Source organism: Choloepus didactylus, chromosome 15 (genome assembly GCF_015220235.1).
Source record: "Choloepus didactylus isolate mChoDid1 chromosome 15, mChoDid1.pri, whole genome shotgun sequence".
NCBI lineage: Eukaryota > Metazoa > Chordata > Mammalia > Pilosa > Megalonychidae > Choloepus > Choloepus didactylus.
Window position 1 is genome coordinate 67,525,115 of NC_051321.1, and position 16,763 is coordinate 67,541,877.

General features: G+C 42.8%; 1 long non-coding RNA gene across 5 annotated transcripts in view; it reads left to right on the forward strand.

Moving 5' to 3' along the window:
• The window catches only part of LOC119510150, a 79,713-nt gene that overhangs the window by 8,289 nt on the left and 54,661 nt on the right, over positions 1 to 16,763 (forward strand). For 3 of the 5 annotated variants that reach the window (XR_005211829.1, XR_005211834.1, XR_005211831.1), the window contains exon 2: positions 14,702 to 14,782. The exons of the other annotated variants lie outside the window; for them this stretch is intronic. This is a non-coding gene — a long non-coding RNA (uncharacterized LOC119510150). The remainder of the gene's footprint in view (positions 1 to 14,701; positions 14,783 to 16,763) is intronic. 5 annotated transcript variants of the gene reach the window in all.

Below are 16,763 nucleotides of genomic sequence, written 5' to 3' on the forward strand. Positions count from 1 at the left end.
TTCCTTCTGGTGTCATACATGCCCCTAGCCTTCCACTTTCAACTATACTTACATTCATCTTTGTTCAGAGTACTTATAATATTGTGCTACCATCACACAGTATTATGTTATCCATTTTTGGATCTATACAATCAATCCTGTTGAAACTTACGTACTCCTTCAGCATCAAATGCCAATTTTCTAACTTCTATCTCCTGACAACTTGTGTTCTCAACTTTAACTCTAAATTTCACTCATCAATATTAGTTCATATTAGTGAGTCCATAGAGTATCTATCCTTTTGTTTCTGGCTAATTTCACTCAATGTAACTCCTACTGTCTATCATTTTGTCTTTTGGATTTTTTTTTTTTAATTTTATTTTGAAATAAATTCAAACTTACAGGAACAGTTGCAAAAACAATACAAACCCCATACACAGAACTCCAGCATACCCTGACCCCCCTCCCCCGATACCCTGATCCACCAACTTTAACATCCTGTCACACCACCATTTCTTTCTTTCCCTCCCTCCTTCCCTTTCTATCCATCATCTGTTGCTCTGTCTTCTGAACATATAAGAGCAGGCTGCACACATCCTTGAATAAACAATATAATTCACATATACATTTCCCATGAACAAGAACATTCTTTTATGCAATCCCATTAAGCGCAGCTAAGAAGTTCAAGATATTCAACATTGATACAAAGCTTACATTCTATATTTCCTTCTTTTTTTTTATGTCCCCACTGTGTCTCCTCCATCCTCAGATCTCATCCAGGATCATCCTTGGCATTTAATGTCATTGCCTATTTAGACTGTCTTTTTCTCTTCTTTTTTTTTCTTTTTTTGATTGTGGAAACATATATGCAGCCTAAATCTTCCCATTCCAACCCCTCCCTAGCATTCCACTAGTGGGATTAATCACATTTAGAATGTTGTAATGCTGTCACCTTCCCACCATCCATTTCTAGAAGTTTCCCTTCACCCCAGACAGCAACCCTACACTCATTTCGTAACTCCCCATTGCCCCTTCCCCCACTTCTCGTAACCCATACTCTACTTTTCATCTCTATGATCATATTCTCTGATAATTTCTTTGTGTTTACTGTGGGGCTTAAATTTAACCTCTTAAATCTATAACAATCTTGTTTTTCTTTGATACCAGCTTAACTTCAATAGGACATGTAAACTATGTTCCTATACTCCTCCATTCGCCTACCTTTATGTAGTTCTTGTCAAAAATTACATATTTTACAGTGAGTCCAAAACCACTGATTTGTCATTAGAGTTTATGTATTTTATATCCTGTAGGAAGTAAATAGTGGAGTTACAAATCAAAAATTATTGACTTCTATTTGTATTCCATTGTGATCGGGGAATGTGCTTTGAATATATTCAATTTTTTTTTTTTTTAATTTATTGAGGCTTGTTTTATGTCCCAGCATATGGTCTATTCTGGAGAAAGATCCATGATCTCTAGGGAAAAATGTGTGTCCTGGTGATTTGGGATGTAATGTTCCATATATGTCTGTTAAATTTTTCTATATCTCTTTCTCCTTTCTTTGTTTCTCTGTTGGTAGGGCTCCCTTTAGTATCTGAAGTAGGGCAGGTCTTTTATTAGCAAAATCTCTCAGCATTTGTTTGTCTGTGAAAAATTTAAGCTCTCCCTCAAATTTGAAGGAGAGTTTTGCTGGATAAAGTATTCTTGGTTGGAAATTTTTCTCTCTCAGAATTTTAAATATGTCATGCCACTGCCTTCTCGCCTCCATGGTGGCCGCTGAGTAGTCACTACTTAGTCTTATGTTGTTTCCTTTGTATGTGGTGAATTGCTTTTCTCTTGTTGCTTTCAGAATTTGCTCCTTCTCTTCAGTATTTGAGAGTCTGATCAGAATATGTCTTGGAGTGGGTTTATTTGGATTTATTCTATTTGGAGTTCAGTGGGCATTTATGCTTTGAGTATTTATATTGTGTGAAAGGTTTGGGAATTTTTCCCCAACAATTTATTTGAATACTCTTTCTAGACCTTTACCCTTCTCTTCCCCTTCAGGGACACAAATGAGTCTTAAATTTGGACGTTTTATTGTATCTATCATATCCCTGAGATCCATTTCAATTTTTTTGATTTTTTTCCCCATTCTTTCTTTTGTTCTTTCATTTTCCATTCTGTGGTCATCGAGGAGGCTGAGCTGTTGTTCAACTTCCTCTAATCTTGTATTATGAATATCCAGAGTCTTTATAATTTGGCCAACAGTTTCTTTTATTTCCATAAGATCTTCTGTTTTTTAATTTACTCTTGCAATTTCTTCTTTATGCTCTTCTAAGGTCTTCTTTATGTCCTTTATATCCTGTGCCATGCTTCCGTTGTTTGATTTTAGGTCTTTGATTAATTGTGCCAAGTACTGTGTGTCTTCTGATCTTTTGATTTGGGTGTTTGGGTTTGGGTTCTCCATGTCGTCTGGTTTTACCATATGCTTTAAGATTTTCTGTTGTTTTTGGCCTCTTGGCATTTGCTTTACTTGATCTCTAATTTGTCAGAACTACACCTTGGTGGTGTACACTTTCTCTAACTAGCCAGCAGATGGCATCCGTGAGCCACCTATTCCCCTCAAGTCAGTTCTCCCTGACTTTGTCTTTGTGGTGTGTGGGGATCTGCTTCTTGTGGGGTTGAGTTGGTGCACTAAGTTTGGGTGTGTTGTTGGTGCTGTCCACCCTGAATGTGGGGCATGTGTCTGGGTGGTTAGGGAGGCAGGGCAGCTTTAATAATCAAACCTCCCAGGTGTTCCTGGAGATTTAAGGCTGTTACAAGAGTCTAAGCCTTCATTTCAGTCTTGCCACAGCTTGTCTCTGCCCCTGACCCACAAGTCCTTGGTATTGGCATAGGGTCCCTGGGATTTCCGAGCGGGTCCCCTATCCCAGCCATACTCTTCCAGGACCTCTGCTGAGGGAAGACTGTGCAACATCACAAGTGCACGCCGGCCTCCAGTGAAGCCCTGGGCTGCTGGGCCATGCAAGGGCGTTCCCAGCCTGCTTTAAAGACGGTTGAGTGGGGCGTGTAATTTCCCCCTTTTCGCACAGCTCCGCTTTCCCAGCTCTGGGACAATCAGCTGTGGGTGCGCTAAAGGCCACTGTCCACGGCCGATATTGTGGCGTGTGCGTGGTGCTACGGGAAAGACTCCCCGTCACACTGGGTTTCTTGGCGCGGCTCTGGGCTGTGGGTCCAGCCCTGGGTGGGAGCGTCCCCAGGCCGCCGGGGAGATGTCTGCAAGGGGCACAGTTTCTTTTTCCTTTTGTCTCCCCTCTGTCCTGAGACAATCAGCAACAGATCTGGGGAGGGCTATCCTCCATGCCAGACACTGAAGCGTTGGCTACAGCCCGCTTCTGCCGTGCTTCACTGCGTGGTTCTCACTGCTGTATCTGTAGCTGCTCCCAGGTTTTTTGTTTGTTTGTTTGTTTGTTTTAGAAAAAGAACTAGTCTGTCTCCAAACGCCAACCCATGGTTTCCCCACACCGCAGCACAGCCACGGGACTTTTAGCCAGCTTACTCACTCATTTCAGAATGCAGACTCCCAGTTTTACCAAATGCACTGTCCCTGTAGGTTTAGCAGACCTTGTCCGGCTGGTGTATAGCTGGAACTGGTGCTCTGGGTCACTTTCTGGCTTTTATCTAGTATTTTTCACGGAGGTGTTTTTTTTTTGCCCTGTCTCACCTAGCCACCATCTTAGGTTCTCCTGTCTTTTGGATTTTATATGTCATATCTTATTTTTATTTTTTTTTCTCTCTCTCTTTTTACTTTTACTGATAGTCTTCATTTCTACTCTCTTCTCCAAAGCTCTCTCTCCTGTCTTTTCCTATCTGCCTTTAGTAATTCTTGTAGAGCAGATCTCCTGTTCACAAACTCTCTCAGTGACTGTTTGTTTGAAAATATTTTAAACTCTCCATCATTTTTGGAGGACAGTTTTGCCAGACATAGAATTCTTGGTTGGCAGTTTTTCTCTTTCAGTATCTTAAATATATCATGCCACTGCCTTCTTGCCTCCATGGTTTCTACTGAGAAATCCACACATATTCTTATCGAACTTCCTTTGAATGTGGTGGATCGCTTTTCTCTTGCTGCTTTCAGAATTCTCTCTTTGTCTTTGACATTTGCTAATCTGATATGTTCCTTAGAATAGGTCTGTTTGGATCTATTCTGTTTGGGGTACACTGCCCTTCTTGGATCTGCAATTTTATGTCTTTCATAAGAGATGGGAAATTTTCAGTGATTGTTTCCTCCATTATCCTTTCTGTCTCTTTTCCCTTCTCTCCTCCTTCTGGGAGATGTGTATTCATGACACATATATTCATGCACTTCATGTTGTCATTTAATTCCCTGAGGTCCTGCTCTTATTTTTCCATTATTTCCCATATCTGTTCTTTTTTGTGTAGAATTTCAGATGTTTTGTCCTCTAGTTCCCGAATCCTTTCTTTTGCCTCTTCAAATCTGCTGTTGTATGTCTCCATTGTGTTTTTCATCTCTTCTATTGTGCCTTTCATTCCCATAAGTTCTGTCAATTGTTTTTTCAAACTTGCAAGTTCTTCCTTATGTTCATCCAATGTCCTCTTTTATCCTTCATCTCTTTTGCCATAACCTCCCTTAACTTGATTTGATTTTTGAATTGATTTAGCATATTTGTTTGAAAATCTTTAATTAGTTGTTTCAACTCCTGTATCTCATTTGAAGTGTAAATTTGTTCCTTTGACTGGGCCATATCTTCATTTTTTCTGGTGTGATTTGTAATTTTTTGTTGTCTGGGCATCTGGTTTCCTTGATTACTCCGATCAGATTTTCCCAGACCAGAAGGGCCCAGATCTTAAGAAGAGGGTGTAATCAGTATCAGGTTTCCCTAAGGATGAGACCCAGAAAATTGTCAGACACCCCTTTGAGGCCTCTAGATGCTGTGCTTTTCCTATCCTGCCCAGCAGGTGGCTCTTGTCTGCCCGCAGCTCCCCACCGGTGTAAAGAGGTGTGTTGCCTTTAATTCTCAGTAGACTTTGTTCCTGCGAGGGGCTAAAAGTGTCAGAAGTCAAGCTTAATCTGTTTCTGTTTTCTCCCCCCAGGCCCTAGGGTCTGAGTTCTCTGAGGCAGGGCAGCCGCTTGAGCTGGGCCCTGACTCCCCCTTTTTCTAAGGGAAGATAAGCCCTTTAGGGATTTATCTCCTACACTTGACTTTTCGTTTGACTCTCTGACTATCTTAACTCTACCCTTGCCTAAGTCAGTACTGACAATTGAAAATACCTGAAGTTTTCTCTAATGAGCTACTTAGAATGAGAGAACAAAAAAAAAAAAAAAGGGGGAGAAAAGAAAGAAATCCCCTTTTCAGAGCCAGTCCCCAGCCCCCCCAGTTACCAGTCAAGAACCGGAGTTGGTGCCCAGTCCTATGTGCCCCTTTTCTTGAGACACAGCCCTTTTCCAGTATTCTGAGCTCAGCTGATCCTCAAAGCCTCTTTTTTTATTTATATATATATTTTCCCTTCAGCTCCGCCTCCTAGGAGAAATCTCTGGTTCCTTTCCTGCTTGCTCCAGGTTTATCTGTGCTGGTAGCTTGTATTCAGTAGTACAGATTTGTTAATTAAAACCCCAGTCGAAGCTTGGTTGAGTTACCTTCCCTTCTTCCTAGTAGACTGCGTCTTTTTCCCACAGGGACGTCTTTCTACTCAGCCTGCCATGCCAATGGGGGAGGGGCACCAGTTCTGCAATTTGGGGGAGGGGCACCAGTGCAATTTGGGGAGCTTTACTTACAGTTCTTATGCTGCGATCTCAGCTGTTCCATCCGTTCCAGACTGGTGTATGATGTTTGGTCACATATATCTCCCAACAGTTGTTCCAGACTATTTACTAGTTGTTCCTGGCTGTATGCTAGTTGTTCCAGAGGACTATCTAAACTCCACACCTCCCTGTGCCGCCATCTTGCCTCCCCGCTCTATTAACTTTTATCCCGATACTTTTCTTTTATTTTCTCCCCTCAATAACCACCTTTCTAATGTTTTAATGTGTATTTTTGTTTGTACATGTTCTTTCAGAATGTGTATTGTTTCATCTATATGTATTTGTAATTTACGTAAATGGCATTGTATTACATATTTCATTCTGTTTCTTACAAAATGTAAAGCTTAGCGGAAGATTAAGATCCATCCTTGTTGCTCCATGTATACTTAATCTATAACTCGTAACTTCTGCTTAGTCTTTCATGGTGAGAATCCACCATGGTTTATTGTTCTACCTGTGGTGGGCACTCAGTTTACCTCCAACTCTCAGCACTACCACCTCCACTACCCCCCAAGCACATGAGTGTACACACACACACACACACACACACACACACACACACCCAAAACATCAAAGAATGACATTGCAACGAACATCCTCCTCCAAATACCTACTGGCCTGTGTGACTATTCTTAGGCAACTTAAATACATGCATACTCTATAAACCCAGCAATGCCACTCGTGAGTATAGATCCCCAAATAGTCCCAGATGCTGCCCAGATTGACTGTGCCAGTTCTCATTCCCTCCTGTAATGTGTGTGGGTTCTGATTTCCTGATGTCCCTCATCCATACATACAGTTGGCATCACCTGACTTTTAAATTTTTGTCAGGCTAATAGGCATGAAATGATAGCTCACTGCTGTTTTATTTTCATTTTTTCCAATTAACTAATGATTTTGAGCACCTCTCCATTTGTTTGTTAGCATTTGGGGCTTACGATTTGTAAATCGCTTTTTAATATCCTTGCCCATTTTTTAAAATTTAGAGTGCCATCTTTTTGGGGTTGATTTGTGGGAGTTTATGTCTAGCTTATCAGTTTAGATCTTGCAAATGTCTCCTCCCCTTCTGCCCATCTGTAAACTAACGTCTTCCATAATTTTCTTTGTTGAGAGACATCTTTTAATTTGATGTAATTTTAAAGATTAACCTTTCTATTATTCCCTCTGCCTTATGAGTTTGTGCTTTTGTGGTTTTATTTGATAAGCCCTGGTCACCGTTGTCACAAACATATTCTTTTTCTTCTGTTACCTTGTAGTTTGATAAATTTAAGACCTAAATGAGAAAGGTCTCCTTCTGCATATAGAGTTAGGCAGTATGTGAGCAGTCTCCAAAGATGGCTCCCCAATCACCTTGACCCCCAATTTGATGCCGTTGTGTAGTTCTCCGCACACTGGATCAGGGCAGGCTGTGTATTGAATTGTGTCAGAAGTGTCACCGTGTGACTTCTGAGACTAGGTCAGAGGAGCCCACAGTGCCTGCCTTGGCCTTCTGGAACCCCCACTTTGGGGTGCCCCCCTCAGGACCCAGCGGTCCCGCGGTGAGAAGCCCAGCGACAGGGAGAGGCCACACGTACGCAGTGCTCGGCAGCCCCAGCACCAGTGTCTACCTGTGGCCTACCTGAGCTACAGCTAGCAGGGACGCAGGGACGGTCAACCCACAGGACCGTGAGAAGGAACCACACACATTTTCTTCAAGCTGAGTTTTACAGGAACTAGTACCTGGAAGTGGAGACTTGCCGTAAGAAAAACCTACAACAGGCAGCGGGTAGAAGGTGAAAGGAAAGCTTAGAAGACTGTAAGGTTGAGTTCCACTTCCACTTGGGATGTAGAAAGCTAGAAAGGGTGTTGCTTCCACCCTAACGATGAGAAAAAACTGGGAACATTACAAAATCATGTCTCTTGAGCTCATGTCACCCAGGGCAACCAAGTAGCCTGAGTTCCAGGGCGACAGGCTCTCCACAGCGAGACTGGATGCGCAGATGGCCTCCTCGCCCTGGCAGAGCACAGAGGAAGGGCCAGCCTCCACAAAAGTGGGTAGGAAGAGATCAGCTGAAGCTTGAACATGTGGGCTGCCAATCTGGAATAGCCGGGCACCCAGACGTTGGGAGAGGTTGCGCACACCAACAGGCCCTTGCCTTGGGCCTCCAGTGGGGCTCATGAGAATGACTGGGGACGGGCAGGGGACGGGACAGAGGCCCCTCAGGGGTGCAGGTGTGTGGGAGAGGGTTGGCTGCTGCTGTCCTGCCCTGAACCTTGAGTCGGAGGAGAGGGCCAGCGAGCTCTGAAACTCCCAGGGCCCAGGTAAAGAACATGGTGACTTCATTTCCAGTAGGAGAAAAAGCCCTCTGCCGCTGGGGGAGCTGTGGGGACCAGTTCTGGGCCCAGAATCCTCTACCTCTTCCGCTAGAGGCTGCTGCACCCAAATCAGACGTCAAGCAGAGTCTGGAGGACAGGACACTGAGAGAGCTCCACCTACACCCCTCCTCCTGCCGCACCCCCTCCCGACCCCACACACCCAGCTTGAAGTGACAAGCTGCAGGATCCGCCCCTGGGAGAAGGGTACGAGTGTGGAGAGAAGGTGGAGAGATTCTCCTTCCCAGGAGATCTTCAGGGAAACACCAGTTATTACCACAGTGAGGTACACTACACACCTCTTAGAATGACGGGGAAAACAAAAAAACCCCAAACCTGATGAGACCATGTGCTGATGAGTGTGTGGAGCCACTGGAACCTCATTCACTGCTGCTGGAAATACAAGCTGATTCAGCCACTTTGGAAGACAATTTGGTAGTTTCTTAATGAAGTTAAACATGCACTTAACTTGTGAATCAGCAGCCCCCTTCCTCATTCTTTACCCAAGAGAAATGAAAATATGTGTCCAGAGAAACACCCATACGCAAGGTTCATAGCAGCTTTATTTGTCATAGCCATCAACTGGGAACAATCTAAATGTCTCTCAGCAAGTGAGCTGATAAACAAATTGTGGTGCATTCATACATTGGAATGGACCCGTGGATCTAGCTAAAGCATTCCCAGGCAGGATATTGAAAGTGCCACCTTGCTTGCTGCCTTTAACTTTGAGAAGAGAGAGAACACTGAGCTATAAAATGAGCCGTTCAGTTTTTGAACAGAATTTAGAGGAAATATAAAGGGCTCAGGGCAGTCTTTCCAGCCAGCAAAAGCTTCTCACAGTAAGAAATGACTTCTTGGTAAAGATCAGGTTGAGGGTGAAGCTAAAAGACTGTTGGGACCTGTGTTAGTTTGCTAAAATTGCCGAAAAGCAGTATTCCAGGACTGGCTTTTAACAATGGAGATTTATTAGCTTATAAATTTACACTTCCAAGGCCATGAAAATGTCCAAATCAAGGCATCAACAGGATGACATCTTCTTACTGGAGAAAGGTTGCTGGCAATGGGGGGCTCCTGTGTCACACGGGAAAGCACATGGCGGTGTCTGCTGGTCCTTCACTCCTGGGTTTTGTTGCTTTCAGCTTCTGGCTCCTCCATCTGTGCCTTTCTTTCTGAGCTCCTGTGTGTTTCTCTGTTTTGGCTTCTGTCTCTCTTAGCATCTCTGTCTTGTTCTCTGTTTCTCATCCTCGTATAAGGGACTCCAGTAAGTGGATTAAGAGCCACCTTGAATGAGGTGGATCACATCTCAACTTAAGATCCTACTCACCAAAAGATCCTGCTTACAGTGGGTCCACATCTATGGGAATAGGTTAGCTTTAAGGAAATTCTTTTCTGGGGTACCTACAGCTTCAAACCATCACAGGACCTTAGAAAGGTGTAAGATGTGTCTCGTAGATGCTTTCAGGTGAACAGTAGAGCTTCCAAGAATCTTCAGCTGTGACTCTTGGACTGACTGTGCCAGCCTAGAAGGCTGTTAGGATCTTAAGGGCATTCGGCAGCATCCTGACTTTCAGCCCAAGGAAGGGAGGATCCTCCCTTGAAAAGATTCCTGGGAGTAATTTTCATCCATCTGAGCCTCACAAAGTTTTAAAGATAATTGTACTGGTAATAGCACTATCAACTTGAACTGCAAAGAACAGAGACAATTAAATATGAAAAGAGTCCTCTGTCCTTCTAACCTTCTCGAGGTAGAAAGCAGAGGGAAAAAGCTACTCTATTTCAAACACAGCCTGCTTCTTTTTTTTCTTTTTAAATTCAGTTTTATTGAAATACATTCACATACTATATAGTCATCCATGATGTACAATCAGCTGTTCACAGTACCATCATATAGTCATGCATTCATCACCACAATCTATTACTGAACATTTTCCTTACATCAGAAAGAATCAGATTAAGAATAAAAAATAAAAGTAAAAAAGAACACCCAAATCATCCCCCCCATCCCACCCTATTTTTCATTTAGTTTTTGTCCCCATTTTTCTACTCATCCATCCATTCACTAGATAAAGGGAGTGTGATCCACAAGGTTTTCACAATCACACTGTCACCCCTTGTAATCTACATTGTTATACAATCATCTTCAGGAGTCCAGACTACTGGGTTAGAGTTTGATAGTTTCAGGTATTTACTTCTAGCTATTCCAATACATTAAAACCTGAGAGGTGTTATCTGTATAGTGCATAAGAATGTCCACCAGAGTGACATCTCGACTCCATTTGAAATCTCTCAGCCACTGAAACTTTATTTCATTTCATTTTGCATCCCCCTTTTGGTCAAGAAGATGTTCTCAATCCCACACTGCCGGGTCCAGATTCATCCCCGGGAGTCATATCCTGTGTTGCCAGGGAGATTTACACACCTGGGAGTTGGGTCCCACATAGTGGGGAGGGCAGTGAGTTCATCTGCTGAGGTGGCTCAGAGAGAGAGAGAGAGAGAGAGAGGCCACATCTGAGCAACAAAAAGGTACTCAGGGGAGACTCTTAGGCACCATGATAAGCAGGTTTAGCCTCTCCTTTGCAGTAATGTGGCTCATAAGGGCAAGTCCCTTGATAGAGGGCCCAGCACATGAAACCACCAGTCCTAATGTTTGTGACAATATCAGCATCAGTCCAGGTGAGGAAGTCCAACACTTCTGCACTTTCCCCCAGCTCCTCAGGGGGGCCCTGTAAATATATTCTTATTCTCTGCCCAGATTACTCTGGGATGTGTCACTATTTCACTCCAGCCTATACTAACCTACCGTATCTCACTTCCTATTCAAAGTTCCATGCAACTGTGGTGTTTGAACAAACCGACTGTAGAGTTATACTGTTTAGAAAATAAAGATCCTGCACCAAATAGACATCTCTTCCCTTGGTCTCACATGGAAGTTGAAGTTTTAAAACACAGGCGGTTTCAACCTTTACCCTTTGGCCCAGTTTGCTCTAGTCTTAACCAGATCTGCTTCATTCATATCACTAACTCAAGTCTGGGCTCTTTTTCAACTTTTTTTTTTTTTTTTTTTTTTTTTTTTTTAACAGTTACAGCCCGTTTCTTATCGAAAAGAAAAGATAAGGCAGATTGCAGAGACAGGAGGTCAACTGGCTAAGACAAGAGCCATAGAAAATGGCAATCAGGGAGCGTGACTGGGCTTTAATCCAGGAACTGCCAACACTTGCTTGCTGAATTTCAGAATCCTATGAACCAATCTCCTGCTCGCTCCCCTCTTTTGAATAGGAGTGTTTATTGTATTATCCTATTCCTACCATTGAATGTTGAACATGGGAGGATTAAGAGGGCGAGTTTTGAAAATGGCAACTGGGCTCTGGGAGAAAATGAAAATGCCTGCCATCTCCGTGGAGGAAATTTCAGTTCCCCTGTGAACCCTTTTTGCCCCAGTAGGATACGCTTTGGCTCATGAGCCACGCTTCCTGGGGATGGAGTAGTAATAGATGAACTAACAACCAGGTGGTTGTTAATTTTGCAAAACCATATAGCCATGAGAGCACACTGGTTCTTGGATGGGCCCCATGTTGGGCTGAAGCAGCCTCAACTCCTCTGTTGGATGCCTCTGTCTGTCAGGATGGGCTGGGTTGTGCTGCCATAACAAATAACCCCCGAATCTCAGTGGCTCAACCCAGTAGTGTTTATTTCTTTTTCTCAGAATGTGTCCAAAGCAGGTTGAGAGGGGGCCTCTGCCTATTGTCATCACACAGGGACCTAGGCTGACGGAGGCCTCATCTCGTGTATGCTTCCATAATCACTGTAAAAAGTGGGATGGAAATGTGGTGGGTTAGCACTGCATCTTAAGTTTTAGCTCATGCGGCTATGCAAAGGGAGAGGGGAAGGGTAAGAGAGCTGGAAATATTTGATAAACAGCTTGAAGGACCACCACAGTCCCACCACCCAGTCCTGAAGCACCTGGAGAAACTGAATGCTGGCCAAGGGGGGAGGGCAGGCCAGGTGGAGGCTGCACAGCTGGGACTGGAGCGCAGGAATCTGTGCAGCTCCAGGTGGTCTGGCCTGGGGAAACTGGGACCCTGGTTGAGTCTAGAGGTTAGTGATGTCTGGGTCTGTTTGTGCCATTCTGCCCTGAGAATCTCGTCCCTCCATTACAATGACATAATAGTCACGTCTCAAGGAGCAGGGACAGATCCAGGATTTTTAGAGTTTGATCCTTATACAATTTTGGAGGCCCTCTTTAACAAAGAGAACACAAATTGCAAAAAAAATTTAAGCATGAGTGTGAACATTTATTAAGAAGGAAAAATGACATCACAAATTTGAAAGAACTGACAACTACCATAAACATCACAAAGTTTAGAAAAATAATACCGTATTTTAAATTAACTGCTGGAAAACACACCTGTAATAATTTTTATTTCCTACAGTTTGGACTGCATATTGATTGCCTCTTCATATGATAATGATTTTGTATTAAAATTTTCTACAGAGAATAAAAAAATACATTTTTGATAGCAATACTAAATGAGGAAAAAGCTTTAAAAATATATGTATATATAGTTGGGTTGCACAAACATTGACTTCACATACAGATGTGCTTGCTGGTTGCCCTAACACACAGTGAAATTCTCATACATTCTATCTGTGTAAAAGAAAAAGAAAAAACATATTCATAATTTAATATGTTACATGATTGAGAATATTCCTAATGAGATAGAACATCTGTTTTGACCAGGTATCGATGAAAGCAAAATCTTCTGTTTACAAATATTTCGTATCTGATGACCTGAAGAATTTTCCAAAGCTTAGCTGCTGGCTCTGCATATATCAAGCCTTGTTTCTTTGCCATTACCCACATATTTTTCTGCAAGGGCAATGGGACACATTTGTACGACTGTACAACTTCTGGCCCTGCATATTTATGCCACCATTTTGGATGAGTCAGTATAGCGAGGTGTGGGAGTATTCCTAAAAGGTGTTCCTAGAACCAGGACTGCCAGCAACACCTTATCCACATGTAGAAGTGACTAAGAATCACATACATGAATTCCACTAAATCCAAATTAAATGTATCCCCAATTCAACTCGTCCATAGCCAGAATCCCAAACATCCCCACGCCTACTCCAGCACAATTTCACAGGGTGGGTGGGGGGTGACTGGGGAGTGTGACTGAGAGAAGGTTGGAGAGAAGAAACCCAAGAGTCTTAATCTATTTGCAAATTTCGCAAAAACATATAGCTATGAGAACACATTGGTTCTTGCATGGGTTCCATTCAAGTAAAGGTCACTGAGGCTTAGCCTTTAGCTTCCCAGAAAATCCATCCCAGCCGAGGAGCCTTCACTGCTGATCCCCACCCCACTCGACCTTTATTTGGCCTATTTCCTCAGTACTTCCTTTCCTTTCTTTCCCTTGCTCCTGAAGGATGAAAAATGGCACGTCTTGGAATCTTGCCCATGTCTGGTACTCTGCCTTACACTTAGAACCTTCTCAACCTATGTTTCCCAAATCCATGTTTTGTTTTGTTTTGTTTTGTTTTGGTAGCTGAGATGGCTATTGAGCAACATATAAACTATATTCAAGAAATACTGCTTAAAAATTGACATAGTGAATGCTTTGGGGGAAGGGAAAGGAATGGTACTGGATAGGAATACTGTGGGTTTTTTTTTTTTTTTTTTTAACTTTTTAGTTTGAAATCATTTCAAACTTACAGGACAGTTGCAAAAACAATACAAACCCCATATATGTTATACTTATTATACTTCACAATAAGAAAATAACTGATATTGTGGAACTGTAACCAATAACATTCTTTGAAATTTGCAAACTACTTGTTAAATTGTACTTTGAGAATTATCACTTTTCTGTAGATATATTTCACAGTAAAAAAATGTAAACAAAATACTGTTTAAGTTGACATCTCTGAGACTCTGACACTTACGTAGTACTCTAGTCTTTGGCTAGGTCCTGTGCTAAGGATTTTGAGAGGTTGGGTATGAAGAGAGAAGTCCACCCTGCCTCCCCATCTCACTTTGTCCCTGCCCAGGGTGGCCACGCAGGGGCGACCGCAGGCTCCACAGTCAGCCTCTGCTCTGAAGACTGGCTCCTCCACTTGCTTAGTTGTGGGATCTTGAGCAAGTTACTTAGCTTTTTGGAATATCAGTTTCCTCAACTGTGAAATGGGGATAATAATAACAATGCCTGCCTTGTAGGATTATTGTAATTAAATGAGATATTGCATGTTGAGTGCCTGGCACTGCCACTTGTGCCCTCTCCAGCCTGCACGAAGGCAGCTGCACACTGCCGCACACATCTTCACGCTGGTGACCTTCTGCTTCTCTCTGCTCATAGAACACGCTCTGCCCATGGGCTAGAGAACCTGGAAGTGGTTGGGAGCTAACCCTCTCCCCCCAGCCAATGGGGGCAGGAGTCAGTGGATAAATACCTGCATCTTTGACCCTCAGTGGAACGATTCTGGTGTGTTCTACCAGAATTGAGTCCATTGCCCTCATGGTAACCTGCTTGTTATCTTATGTAAGGTGTTTTTTTTAAAATACAGGATTGTGACTATCACCTTGAAGTATCAGTGACAGAACAGAGTGGACTTCACGTGGGGCACGAGTGGATCCGAGTGTGCAAGGTGTGGCCTGTAGCAGACTATTGGGGCCTCACACACCCCTTGGCCCACCCCAGAGGCCACCTACAGTAAGGTCCATGCAGGTCAATAGTGCCCACCCTGAGTGCATTCTGTAGCCTGAGAGGTGAGAGATGGGAGTTGATCACATTGAGGGTTGGAGAAGAAGTTTGGAAAGTAGGATGGGGCTAGACCACAGAGGGCTGTGATGCCACTAATGCCATGTTTGGAACTTCCCCAGAGTGGGCCCATCCCACGGCTGTGAGCACGGGAGGGACATGGTCACAGTTATGCTTCAGGCCAATGCCCATGAGGGCCGCCTGGAGCATGGACTGGAGTGGGGGGCCCTGCAGCAGGTGACCCATGAGGAGCAATCTCTCCAGCCCGGGAGCAAGATGAAGACGGCCTGAGCTGAGGCCCTGGCAGTGGGAAGAGAAAGGAGAACATCCTGCAGAGGTTGACTCTTGGCACGGGATGGGCAGATAGAAGTCGTCCTGTGAAAAAGCCCTGTTGGCTGTGATCTTAATACGTGGCAGCAGGGAGTTGGGGCCACCTAATAAAAGACTGTGTTACTATAAGTACGAGTCAGGAAGGTGAAAATTCCAGGGGGCTCTGCACAGCCCTGATCACCTCTGGGGAGCTGGATTCCCTCAAGACAACTTACCTTAGGAAGGAAGTCAACACACTAGAGTGTTTCCAGAGCACTGGGAAAGTCGTGGGGTTTTGTGCTTATATGGAAGCCTTCTGAGGACAGAATTCTAGAATCAAAATTTCTGGGTGGAGGAATGTCCTTTTAAATTCCAATAGCTGCTCCCAAGTTACCCTCAAAAAAAAAAAAATCACTCCCAGAGCAGTGCCCATTCCCCGTATCTGTCCGGCACTGCGTATATCGCTAGAGGTTTAATTTGTATTTTCCTGATTGCCCATGAGGTGGACAGTGATTTCATAAGTTTTCACTTGTAGTTTTTCTTCTGTGAATTGCCTTTTCATATCGTTGCCCATTTTTCTTTGGGATTGTCTTTTTCTTATTTATTTGTAGGATAATAGCCCCTTGTCTATTATATATCGTGAAAATATTTTCTCCCAATCTCATTTGCTTCTTAGTGACATAGAGAAATGTTTAACTTTCAGATAATCAAATCTGTCTGACTTTTCCTTTACATTTTCTGGATTCCATGTTTTGTTTAAGAAGGGCTTCCCTGTCCCAAGATTAGAAAACATGGATCTCTATTGCCTTCCAATACTGTTACAATTGGTAAAAAATGCTTAGATTGTTAATCTACCTGGAATTTACTTTAGGGCATGATGTGAGGTAGAATAATAACAGTTTTAGTAATAATAATTATTATTATTATTTTATTTTAGTTTCCAAATAGGTAAACAATCATCCCATACTATTTTTTAATACATAAATAATTTATCCCTCTTTCTCCCACTGATTCAAAATGCCACTTTTGTGAGTATGCTAAACTCCCTTAATCTCCGTAGGTTGGTTTCTGGATTCTTTGTTCTGTTCGTTTGATCTCTCAACTCTACCTTGTTTTAATTACTTGAGTTTTATAGTTTGTTTTGACATCTGGTAGGTCAAGTCCCATTTCATTTTTCTTCTTTTTCAAAATGTTCCTGGCCCTTGCTTGTTTACTCTTTCAGATGAGCTTTAAAATCAACTTGTCAAGTTCTATAAAAATCCCTGTAGGATTCTGATTGGGAATGCATTGAATTTATAGATTTAATTTGGGGAGAATTGACATCTTCATATTATTGCGTCTTCCCACTCTGGAGCTTGATTTATCACTCCGTTTATTCAGGTCTTCTTTTATGTCCTTCAGTAAAGTTTTATTGTGTTACTCATATGGAACTCGGACATTTCTTGTTAAATTTATTTTTAGGTATTTTATAGTCTAGGTTGGCCATTGTGCATAGTATATTTTTTCCATTACATTTTCTAATTGGTTATTGAGGGGCATATAGGAAAGGCCTGAGTTTT